The 16,592-nt window shown below is 44.5% G+C and overlaps 1 protein-coding gene and 11 non-coding genes across 15 annotated transcripts in view; 11 read left to right on the forward strand and 1 right to left on the reverse strand.

The window, feature by feature from the left end:
* The window catches only part of b3gnt2a (UDP-GlcNAc:betaGal beta-1,3-N-acetylglucosaminyltransferase 2a), a 64,993-nt gene that overhangs the window by 21,435 nt on the left and 26,966 nt on the right, over positions 1–16,592 (reverse strand). The window lies entirely within an intron of this gene.
* Positions 140–211, forward strand: trnae-uuc. Its single transcript has one exon. It is a non-coding gene; the product is annotated as a tRNA-Glu (tRNA).
* On the forward strand, positions 3,825–3,896 carry trnae-uuc. Its single transcript has one exon. It is a non-coding gene; the product is annotated as a tRNA-Glu (tRNA).
* Positions 4,332–4,403, forward strand: trnae-uuc. The gene has a single exon. It is a non-coding gene; the product is annotated as a tRNA-Glu (tRNA).
* trnae-uuc lies at positions 4,844–4,915 on the forward strand. Its single transcript has one exon. It is a non-coding gene; the product is annotated as a tRNA-Glu (tRNA).
* On the forward strand, positions 5,362–5,433 carry trnae-uuc. The gene has a single exon. It is a non-coding gene; the product is annotated as a tRNA-Glu (tRNA).
* On the forward strand, positions 7,370–7,441 carry trnae-uuc. Its single transcript has one exon. It is a non-coding gene; the product is annotated as a tRNA-Glu (tRNA).
* On the forward strand, positions 7,880–7,951 carry trnae-uuc. Its single transcript has one exon. It is a non-coding gene; the product is annotated as a tRNA-Glu (tRNA).
* trnae-uuc lies at positions 9,966–10,037 on the forward strand. Its single transcript has one exon. It is a non-coding gene; the product is annotated as a tRNA-Glu (tRNA).
* On the forward strand, positions 12,011–12,082 carry trnae-uuc. Its single transcript has one exon. It is a non-coding gene; the product is annotated as a tRNA-Glu (tRNA).
* Positions 14,359–14,430, forward strand: trnae-uuc. Its single transcript has one exon. It is a non-coding gene; the product is annotated as a tRNA-Glu (tRNA).
* Positions 14,862–14,933, forward strand: trnae-uuc. The gene has a single exon. It is a non-coding gene; the product is annotated as a tRNA-Glu (tRNA).

Genomic DNA, 16,592 nt, shown 5'->3' on the forward strand with positions numbered 1-16,592 from the left:
CGTTCGTTGCAGTATTTTCCGAAACACCAGGGGGTGTACAGACAAAATAATCTTTCAATAAGCCAGAACTTCGTTGTAGAGTACTAGTAGTACAGTAAAGGAAAGCAGGGTGCCTGACAACAGTATCTCAGGTTACAAGTCCCATATGGTCTAGCGGTTAGGATTCCTGGTTTTCACCCAGGCGGCCTGGGTTCAACTCCCGGTATGGGAATTGTTCTTTGTGTCGATGTGAAACAATTCTTTCACATCGGCTTTGCATGTCAGAGTGTCACAGTGTACAAAACCCCAAGTTACACTAGGGTGCTAATACTCAGGATGGGTTAAATGCAGAAATTTATATTACCAGAGCTTTAAATTGACAGTTACTAGCCAATTTGGCCGATGATTAATGAAGTAAACAACTCTGTGTCTGTTTGAATCAGCCAACTGCAGAAACTGACGGAACGGCGCCAAACAAACCAGAGGAGCTGAAATGAAAGTAAAGTTTGTTACGTAACAAATAAACGTGGCTAGTTGAAAATCTGATTGGCTGGTAACTTTAAAAATCTACTAGCCGTGTTGGCTGGTGATCAAGAAAGTTAATTTGAAGCCATGGTTATCACTGTAATTGTATGTGATTGATAAATACTCTCTTTTTAAAGGTGCCATAGGTCGGATTGTGAAGATCCAGGACTTAGCCAAAAAATTTGAACATCGACAACTTCTCAGTCCCTCCCCCCATTCCGCTAAAGCCCTAAACGGTCTCCTAAGCCCCTCCCCCCACAAGGGAGAATGAATGCGTGTGCACAAGAAGTGATTGACACACAGTAAGACACCCCCCCCCCTATGGCCATGATTGGTGCACCTGAACAGGGAGCTGTGGATTTTTGCAAATCGCACTACAGGCTGTAGGTGGTGCCAGAGGAGCCAGATATTTTTTCTTTAAATTACCTGCTTCATGTAGTTCTACTGGAACATAGGGTCAGTTTCAGCAAATATGACAGAAAGTTAGTTTTATAAGGCTTACCTACTGCACCTTTAACCAGGAGCAAACTCAGTGAAGTGTTGGAATAATTGGGAGTAATTTTGGAATACATACATTATGCCTATTTGCTTGGGTGTAACTTTGGTTTGAGAAGTCGGGGAGGGGAAGAGACACACAGGGGGCGTACAAACAAAACTATCTTTCGGCGCCAAACAAACCAGAGGAGCTGAAATGAAAGTAAAGTTCGTTGCGTAACAAATAAACATGGCTAGTGGAAAATCTGATTGACTGGTAACTTTAAAAATCTACTAGCCGTGTTGGCTGGTGATCAAGAAAGTTAATTTGAAGCCATGGTTATTACTGTAATTGTATGTGATTGATAAATACTCTCTTTTTAAAGGTGCCGTAGGTCGGATTGTGAAGACCCAGGACTTAGCCAAAAACCTTTGAGCATCGACAACTTCTCAGTCCCTTCCCCCCTTTCTGCTGAAGCCCAAAACGGTCTCCTAAGCCCCTGTTTCCAGATTGGTCTGTTTTCCACCAAGAAATTTGGGGGGTTTTGTGTGTCTTTGGCTTGGCAACGTAATCTTAATATGGCAACACTGCTTGTAGTACCAATCCTACATTTCCCATGAACACTTATGACGTGTTGTACAACCGTTGGCTAAGTGCCGAGTGTCTGTGGTATCGATTAAGGAGAAGACAGAACGGCGCCTAACAAACCAGAGGAGCTGAAATGAAAGTAAAGTTCGTTGCGTAACAAATAAACATGGCTAGTGGAAAATCTGATTTACTGGTAACTTTAAAAATCTACTAGCCGTGTTGGCTGGTAATCAAGAAAGTTAATTTGAAGCCATGGTTATTACTGTAATTGTATGTGATTGATAAATACTCTCTTTTTAAAGGTGCCGTAGGTCGGATTGTGAAGACCCAGGACTTAGCCAAAAACCTTTGAGCATCGACAACTTCTCAGTCCCTTCCCCCCTTTCTGCTGAAGCCCAAAACGATCTCCTAAGCCCCTGTTTCCAGATTGGTCTGTTTTCCACCAAGAAATTTGGGGGGTTTTGTGTGTCTTTGGCTTGGCAACGTAGTCTTAATCTAGCAACACTGCTTGTAGCACCAATCCTACATTTCCCATCAACACTTATGACGTGTCGTACAACCGCTGGCTAAGTGCAGAGTGTCTGCGGTATCGATTAAGGAGAAGACGGAACGGCGCCAAACAAACCAGAGGAGCTGAAATGAAAGTAAAGTTTGTTACGTAACAAACAAACGTGGCTAGTGGAAAATTTGATTGGCTGGTAACTTTAAAAATCTACTAGCCGGGTTGGCTGGTGATCAAGAAAGTTAATGTGAAGCCATGGTTATTACTGTAATTGTATGTGATTGATAAATACTTTCTTCTTAAAAGTGCTGTAGGTAGGATTGTGAAGATCCAGGATTTAACCAAAAAATTTGAACATCGACAACTTCTCAGTCCCTCCCCCCTTTCCGCTAAAGCCCTAAACGGTCTCCTAAGCCCCTCCCCCCACAAGGGAGAATGAATGCGTGTGCACGAGAAGTGATTGACACACAGTAAGACATCCCCCCCATGGCCCTGATTGGTGCACCTGAACAGGGAGCTGTGGATTTTTGCAAATCGCACTACAGGCTGTAGGTGGTGCCAGAGGAGCCAGATATTTTTTCTTTAAATGACCTGCTTCATGTAGTTCTACTGGAACATAGGGTCAGTTTCAGCAAATATGACAGAAAATTAGTTTTATAAGGCTTACCTACTGCACCTTTAACCAGGAGCAAACTCAGTGAAGTGTAGGAATAATTGGGAGTAATTTTGGAATATATACATTATGCCTATTTGCTTGGGTGTAACTTTGGTTTGAGAAGTCGGGGAGGGGAAGAGACACAAACAAAATCATCTTTCAATGGTGGCTCAGACAGTCGTCCTTCAGCCACATGGTTGGTGATTTGGTCAAAAGTGTCATTGAGCAAGACCCATCAACTCATGTTGCTCCACCTGCACAAATGCTGACGGCCAACTAATACTTCTGGGTTAAATCAACACCGTGGTACTTAGGAACCCGTAGATTCTGACCCTACGACTTGCACCTCTCTAAAAAATGTAACTGCATGTTCCTCGACCGTGGCTTTGTAGCGTTGCACGACCCCCCAGACTCATCTCCTGCCAAGGAGATGTTTATGTTCAAAGCATCGTTCATTGCAGTATTTTCCGAAACACCAGGGGGTGTACAGACAAAATAATCTTCCAATAAGCCAGAACTTCGTAGTAGAGTACTAGTAGTACAGTAAAGGAAAGGAAGATGCCTGGCAACAGTATGTGGTGTTACATGTCCAATATGGTCTAGCGGTTAGGATTCCTGGTTTTCACCCAGGCGGCCGGGGTTCAACTCCCGGTATGGGAATCATTCTTTAATGGTTGCTCAGACAGTCGTCCTTCCTTCAGCCACAAGGTTGGTGATTTGGTCAAAAGTGTAATTGAGCAAGACCCATCAGCTCATGTTGCTCCAACTGCACAAATGCTGACGGCCAACTAATGCTTCTGGGTTAAATCAACACCGTGGTACTTAGGAACCTGCAGATTCTGACCCTACGACTTGCACCTCTCTAAAAAATGTAACTGCATGTTCCTCGACCGTGGCTTGGTAGCGTTGCACGACCCCCCAGACTCGTCTCCTGCCACTGAGATGTTTATGTTCAAAGCATCGTTCGTTGCAGTATTTTCCGAAACACCAGGGGGTGTACAGACAAAATAATCTTTCAATAAGCAAGAACTTCATAGTAGAGTACTAATAGTACAGTAAAGGAAAGCAGGGTGCCTGACAACAGTATCTCAGGTTACATGTCCCATATGGTCTAGCGGTTAGGATTCCTGGTTTTCACCCAGGCGGCCTGGGTTCAACTCCCGGTATGGGAATCATTCTTTAATGGTGGCTCAGACAGTCGTCCTTCGGCCACATGGTTGGTGATTTGGTCAAAAGTGTCATTGAGCAAGACCCATCAGCTCATGTTGCTCCACCTGCACAAAGGCTGACGGCCAACTAATGCTTCTGGGTTAAATCAACACTGTGGTACGTAGGAACCCATAGATTCTGACCCTAAAACTTACACCTCTCTAAAAATGTAACTGCATGTTCCTCGGCCGTGGCTTGGTAGCGTTGCATGACCCCCCAGACTCATCTCCTGCCAAGGAGATGTTTATGTTCAAAGCATCGTTCGTTGCAGTATTTTCCAAAACACCAGGGGGTGTACAGACAAAATAATCTTCCAATAAGCCAGAACTTCGTAGTAGAGTACTAGTAGTACAGTAAAGGAAAGCACGATGCATGGCAACAGTATGGGGTGTTACATGTCCCATATGGTCTAGCGGTTAGGATTCCTGGTTTTCACCCAGGCGGCCTGGGTTCAACTCCCGGTATGGGAATCATTCTTTAACGGTGGCTCAGACGGTCATCCTTCCTTCAGCCACAAGGTTGGTGATTTGGTCAAAAGTGTCATTGAGCAAGACCCATCAGCTCATGTTGCTCCACCTGCACAAATGCTGACGGCCAACTTATGCTTCTGGGTTAAATCAACACCGTGGTACTTAGGAACCCGTAGATTCTGACCCTACGACTTGCACCTCTCTAAAAAATGTAAGTGCATGTTCCTCGACCGTGGCTTGGTAGCGTTGCACGACCCCCCAGACTCTTCTCCTGCCACTGAGATGTTTATGTTCAAAGCATCGTTCATTGCAGTATTTTCCGAAACACCAGGGGGTGTACAGACAAAATAATCTTTCAATAAGCCAGAACTTCGTAGTAGAGTACTAGTAGTACAGTAAAGGAAAGCAGGATGCCTGACAACAGTATCTCAGGTGACAAGTCCCATATGGTCTAGCGGTTAGGATTCCTGGTTTTCACCCAGGCGGCCTGGGTTCAACTCCCGGTATGGGAATTATTCTTTAATGGTGGCTCAGACAGTCGTCCTTCAGCCACATGGTTGGTGATTTGGTCAAAAGTGTCATTGAGCAAGACCTATCAACTCATGTTGCTCCAAATGCTGAAGGCCAATTTATGCTTCTGGGTTAAATCTACGCCGTGGTACGTACGTATCAATCCGTAGATACTGACCCTACGACTTGCACCTCTCCAGAAATGTAAGTACACGTCGCGGCAACGCACGTTCCTCGGCCGTGGCTTGGTAGCGTTGCATTTCCCCCCCGACTCGTCTCCTGTCACGGAGACGTTTATGCCCAACACATCGTTCGTTGCAGTATTTTCTGAAACACCAGGGGGTGTACAGACAAAATAATCTTCCAATAAGCCAGAACTTCGTAGTAGAGTACTAGTAGTACAGTAAAGGAAAGCACGATGCCTGGCAACAGTATGTGGTGTTACATGTCCCATATGGTCTAGCGGTTAGGATTCCTGGTTTTCACCCAGGCGGCCTGGGTTCAACTCCCGGTATGGGAATCATTCTTTAATGGTGGCTCAGACAGTCGTCCTTCAGCCACATGGTTGGTGATTTGGTCAAAAGTGTCATTGAGCAAGATCCATCAGCTCATGTTGCTCCACCTGCACAAAGGCTGACGGCCAACTAATGCTTCTGGGTTAAATCAACACTGTGGTACGTAGGAACCCATAGATTCTGACCCTACCACTTACACCTCTCTAAAAATGTAACTGCACGTTCCTCGGCCGTGGCTTGGTAGCGTTGCATTTCCCTCCCGACTCGTCTCCTGTCACGGAGACGTTTATGCCCAACACATCGTTCGTTGCAGTATTTTCTGAAACACCAGGGGGTGTACAGACAAAATAATCTTCCAATAAGCCAGAACTTCGTAGTAGAGTAATAGTAGTACAGTAAAGGAACAGGATGCCTGGCAATCAGGTTAAAGTCCGTATGGTCGTTACATGTCCTCCCCCTTTCCACTAAAGCCCTAAAGCGGTCTCTAAGCCCCTCCCCCATATGGGAGAATGAATGCGTGTGCACAAGAAGTGATTGACACACAGTAAGAAACCCCGACACCGGGTGCCAATACTCAGGATGGGTTAAATGCAGCAATTTATATTACCAGAGCTTTATATTGACAGTTACTAGCCAATTTGGCCGATGATTAATGAAGTAAACATTGTTAATTAACAACTCTGTGTCTGTTTGAATCAATAATGCAGAGAACGGCGCAAACAAACCAGAGGAGCTGAAATGAAAGTAAAGTTTGTTACGTAACAAATAAACGTGGCTAGTTGAAAATCTGATTGACTGGTAACTTTAAAAATCTACTAGCCGTGTTGGCTGGTGATCAAGAAAGTTAATTATGTGAAGCCATGGTTATTACTGTAATTGTATGTGATTGATAAATACTCTCTTTTTAAAAGTGCTGTAGGGCGGGTTGTGAAGATCCAGGATTTAGCCAAAAAATTTGAACATCGACAACTTCTCAGTCCCTCCCCCCTTCCGCTAAAGCCCTAAACGGTCTCCTAAGCCCCTCCCCCACAAGGGAGAATGAATGCGGGTGCACCAAGTAGTGATTGACACACAGTAAGACACCCCCCTATGGCCATGATTGGTGCACCTGAACAGGGAGCTGTGGATTTTGCAAATCGCACTACAGGCTGTAGGTGGTGCCAGAGGAGCCAGATATTTTTCTTTAAATTACCTGCTTCATGTAGTTCTACTGGAACATAGGGTCAGTTTCAGCAAATATGACAGAAATTAGTTTTATAAGGCTTACCTACTGCACCTTTAACCAGGAGCAAACTCAGTGAAGTGTTGGAATAATTGGGAGTAATTTTGGAATACATACATTATGCCTATTTGCTTGGGTGTAACTTTGGTTTGAGAAGTCGGGGAGGGAGAAGACACACAGGGCGTACAAACAAAACTATCTTTCGGCGCCAAACAAACCAGAGGAGCTGAAATGAAAGTAAAGTTCGTTAAGTAACAATTAAGCGTGGCTAGTTGAAAATCTGATTGGCTGGTAACTTTAAAATCTACTAGCCGTGTTGGCTGGTTGATCAAGAAAGTTAATTTGAAGCCATAGTTATTACTGTAATTGTATGTTATTGATAAATACTCTCTTTTAAAGGTGCGGTAGGTGCAGTGTGAAGATCCAGGACTTAGCCAAAAATTTGAACATCGACAACTTCTCAGTCCCTCCCCTTTCCGCTAAAGCCCTAAACGGTCTCCTAAGCCCCTCCCCCCACAAGGGAGAATGAATGCGTGTGCACAAGAAGTGATAGTACAGTAGTACAGTAAAGGAAAGCACGTATTCATTGCAGTATTTTCCGAAACACCAGGGGGTGTACAGACAAAATAATCTTTTAATAAGCCAGAACTTCGTAGTAGAGTACTAGTAGTACAGTAAAGGAAAGCAGGATGCCTGACAAAAGTATCTCAGGTGACAAGTCCCGTATGGTCTAGCGGTTAGGATTCCTGGTTTTCACCCAGGCGGCCTGGGTTCAACTCCCGGTATGGGAATCATTCTTTAATGGTGGCTCAGACAGTCGTCCTTCAGCCACATGGTTGGTGATTTGGTCAAAAGTGTCATTGAGCAAGACCTATCAACTCATGTTGCTCCAAATGCTGAAGGCCAATTTATGCTTCTGGGTTAAATCTACGCCGTGGTACGTACGTATCAATCCGTAGATACTGACCCTACGACTTGCACCTCTCCAGAAATGTAAGTACACGTCGCGACGCGCACGTTCCTCGCCGCTGGCTTGGTAGCGTTGCATTTCCCCGACTCGTCTCCTGTCCGGAGACGTTTATGCCCAACACATCGTTCGTTGCAGTATTTTCTGAAACACCAAGGGTGTACAGACAAAATAATCTTCCAATAAGCCAGAACCGTAGTAGAGTACTAGTAGTACAGTAAAGGAAAGCACGATGCCTGGCAACAGTATGTGGTGTTACATGTCCCATATGGTCTAGCGGTTAGGATTCCTGGTTTTCACCCAGGCGGCCTGGGTTCAACTCCCGGTATGGGAATCATTCTTTAATGGTGGCTCAGACAGTCGTCCTTCAGCCACATGGTTGGTGATTTGGTAAAAAGTGTCATTGAGCAAGATCCATCAGCTCATGTTGCTCCACCTGCACAAAGGCTGACGGCCAACTAATGCTTCTGGGTTAAATCAACTTGCGTGTACGTAGGAACCCATAGATTCTGACCCTACCACTTACACCTCTCTAAAAATGTAACTGCACGTTCCTCGGCCGTGGCTTGGTAGCGTTGCATTTCCCCCCCGACTCGTCTCCTGTCACGGAGACGTTTATGCCCAACACATCGTTCGTTGCAGTATTTTCTGAAACACCAGGGGGTGTACAGACAAAATAATCTTCCAATAAGCCAGAACTTCGTAGTAGAGTACTAGTAGTACAGTAAAGGAAAGCACGATGCCTGGCAAAAGTATGTGGTGTTACATGTCCCTCCCCCCTTTCCACTAAAGCCCTAAACGGTCTCCTAAGCCCCTCCCCCCACAAGGGAGAATGAATGCGTGTGCACAAGAAGTGATTGACACACAGTAAGACACCCCCCCCCCCATCCCAATACTCAGGATGGGTTAAATGCAGCAATTTATATTACCAGAGCTTTATATTGACAGTTACTATCCAATTTGGCCGATGATTAATGAAGTAAACAGCTCTGTGTCTGTTTGAATCAGCCGACTGCAGAAATGTTTCCAGATAGGTCTGTTTTCCACCAAGAAATTTTGGCGGTTTTGTGTGTCTTTGGCTTGGCAACGTAATCTTAATATGGCAACACTGCTTGTAGTACCAATCCTACATTTCCCATGAACACTTATGACGTGTTGTTCAACCGTTGGCTAAGTGCCGAGTGTCTGTGGTATCGATTAAGGAGAAGACAGAACGGCGCCTAACAAACCAGAGGAACTGAAATGAAAGTAAAGTTCGTTGCGTAACAAATAAACATGGCTAGTGGAAAATCTGATTGACTGGTAACTTTAAAAATCTACTAGCCGGGTTGGCTGGTGATCAAGAAAGTTAATGTGAAGCCATGGTTATTACTGTAATTGTATGTGATTGATAAATACTTTCTTCTTAAAAGTGCTGTAGGTAGGATTGTGAAGATCCAGGATTTAACCAAAAAATTTGAACATCGACAACTTCTCAGTCCCTCCCCCCTTTCCGCTAAAGCCCTAAACGGTCTCCTAAGCCCCTCCCCCCACAAGGGAGAATGAATGCGTGTGCACGAGAAGTGATTGACACACAGTAAGACATCCCCCCCATGGCCCTGATTGGTGCACCTGAACAGGGAGCTGTGGATTTTTGCAAATCGCACTACAGGCTGTAGGTGGTGCCAGAGGAGCCAGATATTTTTCTTTAAATGACCTGCTTCATGTAGTTCTACTGGAACATAGGGTCAGTTTCAGCAAATATGACAGAAAATTAGTTTTATAAGGCTTACCTACTGCACCTTTAACCAGGAGCAAACTCAGTGAAGTGTAGGAATAATTGGGAGTAATTTTGGAATATATACATTATGCCTATTTGCTTGGGTGTAACTTTGGTTTGAGAAGTCGGGGAGGGGAAGAGACACAAACAAAATCATCTTTCAATGGTGGCTCAGACAGTCGTCCTTCAGCCACATGGTTGGTGATTTGGTCAAAAGTGTCATTGAGCAAGACCCATCAACTCATGTTGCTCCACCTGCACAAATGCTGACGGCCAACTAATACTTCTGGGTTAAATCAACACCGTGGTACTTAGGAACCCGTAGATTCTGACCCTACGACTTGCACCTCTCTAAAAAATGTAACTGCATGTTCCTCGACCGTGGCTTGGTAGCGTTGCACGACCCCCCAGACTCATCTCCTGCCAAGGAGATGTTTATGTTCAAAGCATCGTTCATTGCAGTATTTTCCGAAACACCAGGGGGTGTACAGACAAAATAATCTTCCAATAAGCCAGAACTTCGTAGTAGAGTACTAGTAGTACAGTAAAGGAAAGGAAGATGCCTGGCAACAGTATGTGGTGTTACATGTCCCATATGGTCTAGCGGTTAGGATTCCTGGTTTTCACCCAGGCGGCCCGGGTTCAACTCCCGGTATGGGAATCATTCTTTAATGGTGGCTCAGACAGTCGTCCTTCAGCCACATGGTTGGTGATTTGGTAAAAAGTGTCATTGAGCAAGATCCATCAGCTCATGTTGCTCCACCTGCACAAAGGCTGACGGCCAACTAATGCTTCTGGGTTAAATCAACACTGTGGTACGTAGGAACCCATAGATTCTGACCCTACCACTTACACCTCTCTAAAAATGTAACTGCACGTTCCTCGGCCGTGGCTTGGTAGCGTTGCATGACCCCCCAGACTCATCTCCTGCCAAGGAGATGTTTATGTTCAAAGCATCGTTCGTTGCAGTATTTTCCGAAACACCAGGGGGTGTACAGACAAAATAATCTTTCAATAAGCCAGAACTTCGTTGTAGAGTACTAGTAGTACAGTAAAGGAAAGCAGGGTGCCTGACAACAGTATCTCAGGTTACAAGTCCCATATGGTCTAGCGGTTACGATTCCTGGTTTTCACCCGAGGCGGCCTGGGTTCAACTCCGGTATGGGAATTGTTCTTTGTGCGATGTGAAACAATTCTTTCACATCGGCTATTGCATGCAGAGTGTCACAGTGTACAAAACCCCAAGTTACACTAGGGTGCTAATACTCAGGATGGGTTAAATGCAGAAATTTATATTACCAGAGCTTTAAATTGACAGTTACTAGCCAATTTGGCCGATGATTAATGAAGTAAACAACTCTGTGTCTGTTTGAATCAGCCAACTGCAGAAACTAACGAGCGCTCCCAAACAAACCAGAGGAGCTGAAATGAAAGTAAAGTTTGTTACGTAACAAATAAACGTGGCTAGTTGAAAATCTGATTGGCTGGTAACTTTAAAAATCTACTAGCCGTGTTGGCTGGTGATCAAGAAAGTTAATTTGAAGCCATGGTTATTACTGTAATTGTATGTGATTGATAAATACTCTCTTTTTAAAGGTGCCGTAGGTCGGATTGTGAAGATCCAGGACTTAGCCCAAAAATTTGAACATCGACAACTTCTCAGTCCCTCCCCCATTCCGCAAAGCCCTAAACGGTCTCCTAAGCCCCTCCCCCACAAGGGAGAATGAATGCGTGTGCACAAGAAGTGATTGACACACAGTAAGACACCCCTATGGCCATGATTGGTGCACCTGAACAGGGAGCTGTGGATTTTTGCAAATCGCAACTACAGGCTGTAGGTGGTGCCAGAGGAGCCAGATATTTTTCTTTAAATTACCTGCTTCATGTAGTTCTACTGGAACATAGGGTCAGTTTCAGCAAATATGACAGAAAGTTAGTTTTATAAGGCTTACCTACTGCACCTTTAACCAGGAGCAAACTCAGTGAAGTGTTGGAATAATTGGGAGTAATTTTGGAATACATACATTATGCCTATTTGCTTGGGTGTAACTTTGGTTTGAGAAGTCGGGGAGGGGAAGAGACACACAGGGGGCGTACAAACAAAACTATCTTTCGGCGCCAAACAAACCAGAGGAGCTGAAATGAAAGTAAAGTTCGTTAAGTAACAATTAAACGTGGCTAGTTGAAAATCTGATTGGCTGGTAACTTTAAAAATCTACTAGCCGTGTTGGCTGGTGATCAAGAAAGTTAATTTGAAGCCATAGTTATTACTGTAATTGTATGTTATTGATAAATACTCTCTTTTTAAAGGTGCCGTAGGTCGGATTGTGAAGATCCAGGACTTAGCCAAAAAATTTGAACATCGACAACTTCTCAGTCCCTCCCCCCTTTCCGCTAAAGCCCTAAACGGTCTCCTAAGCCCCTCCCCCCACAAGGGAGAATGAATGCGTGTGCACAAGAAGTGATAGTACAGTAGTACAGTAAAGGAAAGCACGTATTCATTGCAGTATTTTCCGAAACACCAGGGGGTGTACAGACAAAATAATCTTTTAATAAGCCAGAACTTCGTAGTAGAGTACTAGTAGTACAGTAAAGGAAAGCAGGATGCCTGACAAAAGTATCTCAGGTGACAAGTCCCGTATGGTCTAGCGGTTAGGATTCCTGGTTTTCACCCAGGCGGCCTGGGTTCAACTCCCGGTATGGGAATCATTCTTTAATGGTGGCTCAGACAGTCGTCCTTCAGCCACATGGTTGGTGATTTGGTCAAAAGTGTCATTGAGCAAGACCTATCAGCTCATGTTGCTCCAAATGCTGAAGGCCAATTTATGCTTCTGGGTTAAATCTACGCGCATTGCGTAAATGGATATCAATCCGTAGATACTGACCCTACGACTTGCACCTCTCCAGAAATGTAAGTACCGTCAGCGTAACGCCGTTCCCCGGCGTGGCTTGGTAGCGTGCATTTCCCCCGACTTCGTCTCCTGTCACGGAGACGTTTATGCCCAACACATCGTTCGTTGCAGTATTTTCTGAAACACCAGGGGGTGTACAGACAAAATAATCTTCCAATAAGCCAGAACTTCGTAGTAGAGTACTAGTAGTACAGTAAAGGAAAGCACGATGCCTGGCAACAGTATGTGGTGTTACATATCCCTCCCCCTTTCCACTAAAGCCCTAAAGCGGTCTCCTAAGCCCCTCCCCCCAAGGGGAGAATGAATGCGTGTGCACAAGAAGTGATTGACACACAGTAAGACACCCCCATCCCAATACTCAGGATGGGTTAAATGCAGCAATTTATATTACCAGAGCTTTATATTGACAGTTACTATCCAATTTGGCCGATGATTAATGAAGTAAACAGCTCTGTGTCTGTTTGAATCAGCCGACTGCAGAAATGTTTCCAGATAGGTCTGTTTTCCACCAAGAAATTTTGGCGGTTTTGTGTGTCTTTGGCTTGTCAACGTAATCTTAATATGGCAACACTGCTTGTAGTACCAATCCTACATTTCCCGCGAACACTTATGACGTGTTGTACAACCGTTAGCTAAGTGCCGAGTGTCTGTGGTATCGATTAAGGAGAAGACAGAACGGCCCTAAGCAAACCAGAGGAGCTGAAATGAAAGTAAAGTTCGTTGCGTAACAAATAAACATGGCTAGTGGAAAATCTGATTGACTGGTAACTTTAAAAATCTACTAGCCGGGTTGGCTGGTGATCAAGAAAGTTAATGTGAAGCAATGGTTATTACTGTTATTGTATGTGATTGATAAATACTTTCTTCTTAAAAGTGCTGTAGGTAGGATTGTGAAGATCCAGGATTTAACCAAAAACTTTGAACATCGACAACTTCTCAGTCCCTCCCCCTTTCGCTTAAAGCCCAAAACGGTCTCCTAAGCCCGTCCCCCCACAAGGGAGAATGAATGCGTGTGCACGAGAAGTGATTGACACACAGTAAGACATCCCCCCCATGGCCCTGATTGGTGCACCTGAACAGGGAGCTGTGGATTTTTGCAAATCGCACTACAGGCTGTAGGTGGTGCCAGAGGAGCCAGATATTTTTTCTTTAAATGACCTGCTTCATGTAGTTCTACTGGAACATAGGGTAAGTTTCAGCAAATATGACAGAAAATTAGTTTTATAAGGCTTACCTACTGCACCTTTAACCAGGAGCAAACTCAGTGAAGTGTAGGAATAATTGGGAGTAATTTTGGAATATATACATTATGCCTATTTGCTTGGGTGTAACTTTGGTTTGAGAAGTCGGGGAGGGGAAGAGACACAAACAAAATCATCTTTCAATGGTGGCTCAGACAGTCGTCCTTCAGCCACATGGTTGGTGATTTGGTCAAAAGTGTCATTGAGCAAGACCCATCAACTCATGTTGCTCCACCTGCACAAATGCTGACGGCCAACTAATACTTCTGGGTTAAATCAACACCGTGGTACTTAGGAACCCGTAGATTCTGACCCTACGACTTGCACCTCTCTAAAAAATGTAACTGCATGTTCCTCGACCGTGGCTTGGTAGGGCGTTTCCCCCAGACCCCTCATCGCCTGGGTTCAACTCCCGTATGGGAATTATTCTTTAATGGTGGCTCAGACAGTCGTCCTTCAGCCACATGGTTGGTGATTTGGTCAAAAGTGTCATTGAGCAAGACCTATCAACTCATGTTTCTCCAAATGCTGAAGGCCAATTTATGCTTCTGGTTAAATCTCCGTGGTAATACGTGCTATCAATCCGTAGATACTGACCCTACGACTTGCACCTCTCCAGAAATGTAAGTACGTCGCGTAACGCCCTTCCTCGGCCGTGGCTTGGTAGGACGTTTATGCCCAACACATCGTTCGTTGCAGTATTTTCTGAAACACCAGGGGTGTACAGACAAAATAATCTTCCAATAAGCCAGAACTTCGTAGTAGAGTACTAGTAGTACAGTAAAGGAAAGCACGATGCCTGGCAACAGTATGTGGTATTTTGTACATGTCCCATATGGTCTAGCGGTTAGGATTCCTGGTTTTCACCCAGGCGGCCCGGGTTCAACTCCCGGTATGGGAATCATTCTTTAATGGTGGCTCAGACAGTCGTCCTTCAGCCACATGGTTGGTGATTTGGTAAAAAGTGTCATTGAGCAAGATCCATCAGCTCATGTTGCTCCACCTGCACAAAGGCTGACGGCCAACTAATGCTTCTGGGTTAAATCAACACTGTGGTACGTAGGAACCCATAGATTCTGACCCTACCACTTACACCTCTCTAAAAATGTAACTGCACGTTCCTCGGGGGCGTGGTAGCGTTGCATGACCCCCAGACTCATCTCCTGCCAAGGAGATGTTTATGTTCAAAGCATCGTTCGTTGCAGTATTTTCCGAAACACCAGGGGGTGTACAGACAAAATAATCTTTCAATAAGCCAGAACTTCGTTGTAGAGTACTAGTAGTACAGTAAAGGAAAGCAGGGTGCCTGACAACAGTATCTCAGGTTACAAGTCCCATATGGTCTAGCGGTTAGGATTCCTGGTTTTCACCCAGGCGGCCTGGGTTCAACTCCCGGTATGGGAATTGTTCTTTGTGTCGATGTGAAACAATTCTTTCACATCGGCTTTGCATGTCAGAGTGTCACAGTGTACAAAACCCCAAGTTACACTAGGGTGCTAATACTCAGGATGGGTTAAATGCAGAAATTTATATTACCAGAGCTTTAAATTGACAGTTACTAGCCAATTTGGCCGATGATTAATGAAGTAAACAACTCTGTGTCTGTTTGAATCAGCCAACTGCAGAAACTGACGGAACGGCGCAAACAAACCAGAGGAGCTGAAATGAAAGTAAAGTTTGTTACGTAACAAATAAACGTGGTTGAAAATTGTTGTGCCAGTATTGTTGTGGTAACTTTAAAAATCTACTAGCCGTGTTGGCTGGTGATCAAGAAAGTTAATTTGAAGCCATGGTTATTACTGTAATTGTATGTGATTGATAAATACTCTCTTTTAAAGGTGCCGTAGGTCGGATTGTGAAGATCCAGGACTTAGCCAAAAATTTGAACATCGACAACTTCTCAGTCCCTCCCCCATTCCGCTAAAGCCCTAAACGGTCTCCTAAGCCCCTCCCCACAAGGGAGAATGAATGCGTGTGCACAAGAAGTGATTGACACACAGTAAGACACCCCCCCCCCTATGGCCATGATTGGTGCACCTGAACAGGGAGCTGTGGATTTTTGCAAATCGCACTACAGGCTGTAGGTGGTGCCAGAGGAGCCAGATATTTTTTCTTTAAATTACCTGCTTCATGTAGTTCTACTGGAACATAGGGTCAGTTTCAGCAAATATGACAGAAAGTTAGTTTTATAAGGCTTACCTACTGCACCTTTAACCAGGAGCAAACTCAGTGAAGTGTTGGAATAATTGGGAGTAATTTTGGAATACATACATTATGCCTATTTGCTTGGGTGTAACTTTGGTTTGAGAAGTTCGGGGAGGGAAGAGACACACAGTCAAACAAAACTATCTTTCAATTATTACATTTATTTTAACATTACACAAAATTCAGACGTGTAGAGAAGTAGTAAGTAAGGAAAGAGATGAAAGTATTGGTATAAGTCATATGTTACGAGGTTGTTCACCCAGGGTTAATCGTATGGAATTATAATGTGTAGTTTTTCCTTCACCACAAGGTTGGTGATTGTCAAAGTGTATTGAGCAAGACCATAACTCATTGCTCCAAATGCTGAAGGCCAATTTAGCTCCGGTTAATCCGCCGTGGTGCAAGCTACAGATACTCCCTAAGCCCTCTCCAGAAATGTAAGCTGCATGTCTCGGCTGGCTTGTTGGTGCATTTCCCCTCGTTCCTGTCACAGACGTTTATGTAACACATCGTTCGTTTCAGTATTTTCTGAAACACCAGGGGTGTACAGACAAAATAATCTTTCAATAAGCCAGAACTTCGTATTAGAGTACTAGTAGTACAGTAAAGGAAAGCACGATGCCTGGCAACAGTATGTCGGGTTACATGTCCCATATGGTCTAGCGGTTAGGATTCCTGGTTTTCACCCAGGCGGCTGGGTTCAACTCGGTATGGGAATCATTCTTTAATGGTGGCTCAGACAGTCGTCCTTCTGCCACATGGTTGGTGATTTGGTCAAAAGTGTCATTGAGCAAGACCCATCAGCTCATGTTGCTCCACCTGCACAAAAAGGCTGACGCCAACTAATGCTTCTGGGTT

The sequence above is a fragment of the Perca fluviatilis genome, chromosome 1, assembly GCF_010015445.1.
Source record: "Perca fluviatilis chromosome 1, GENO_Pfluv_1.0, whole genome shotgun sequence".
NCBI classification, from domain to species: Eukaryota; Metazoa; Chordata; class Actinopteri; order Perciformes; family Percidae; genus Perca; species Perca fluviatilis.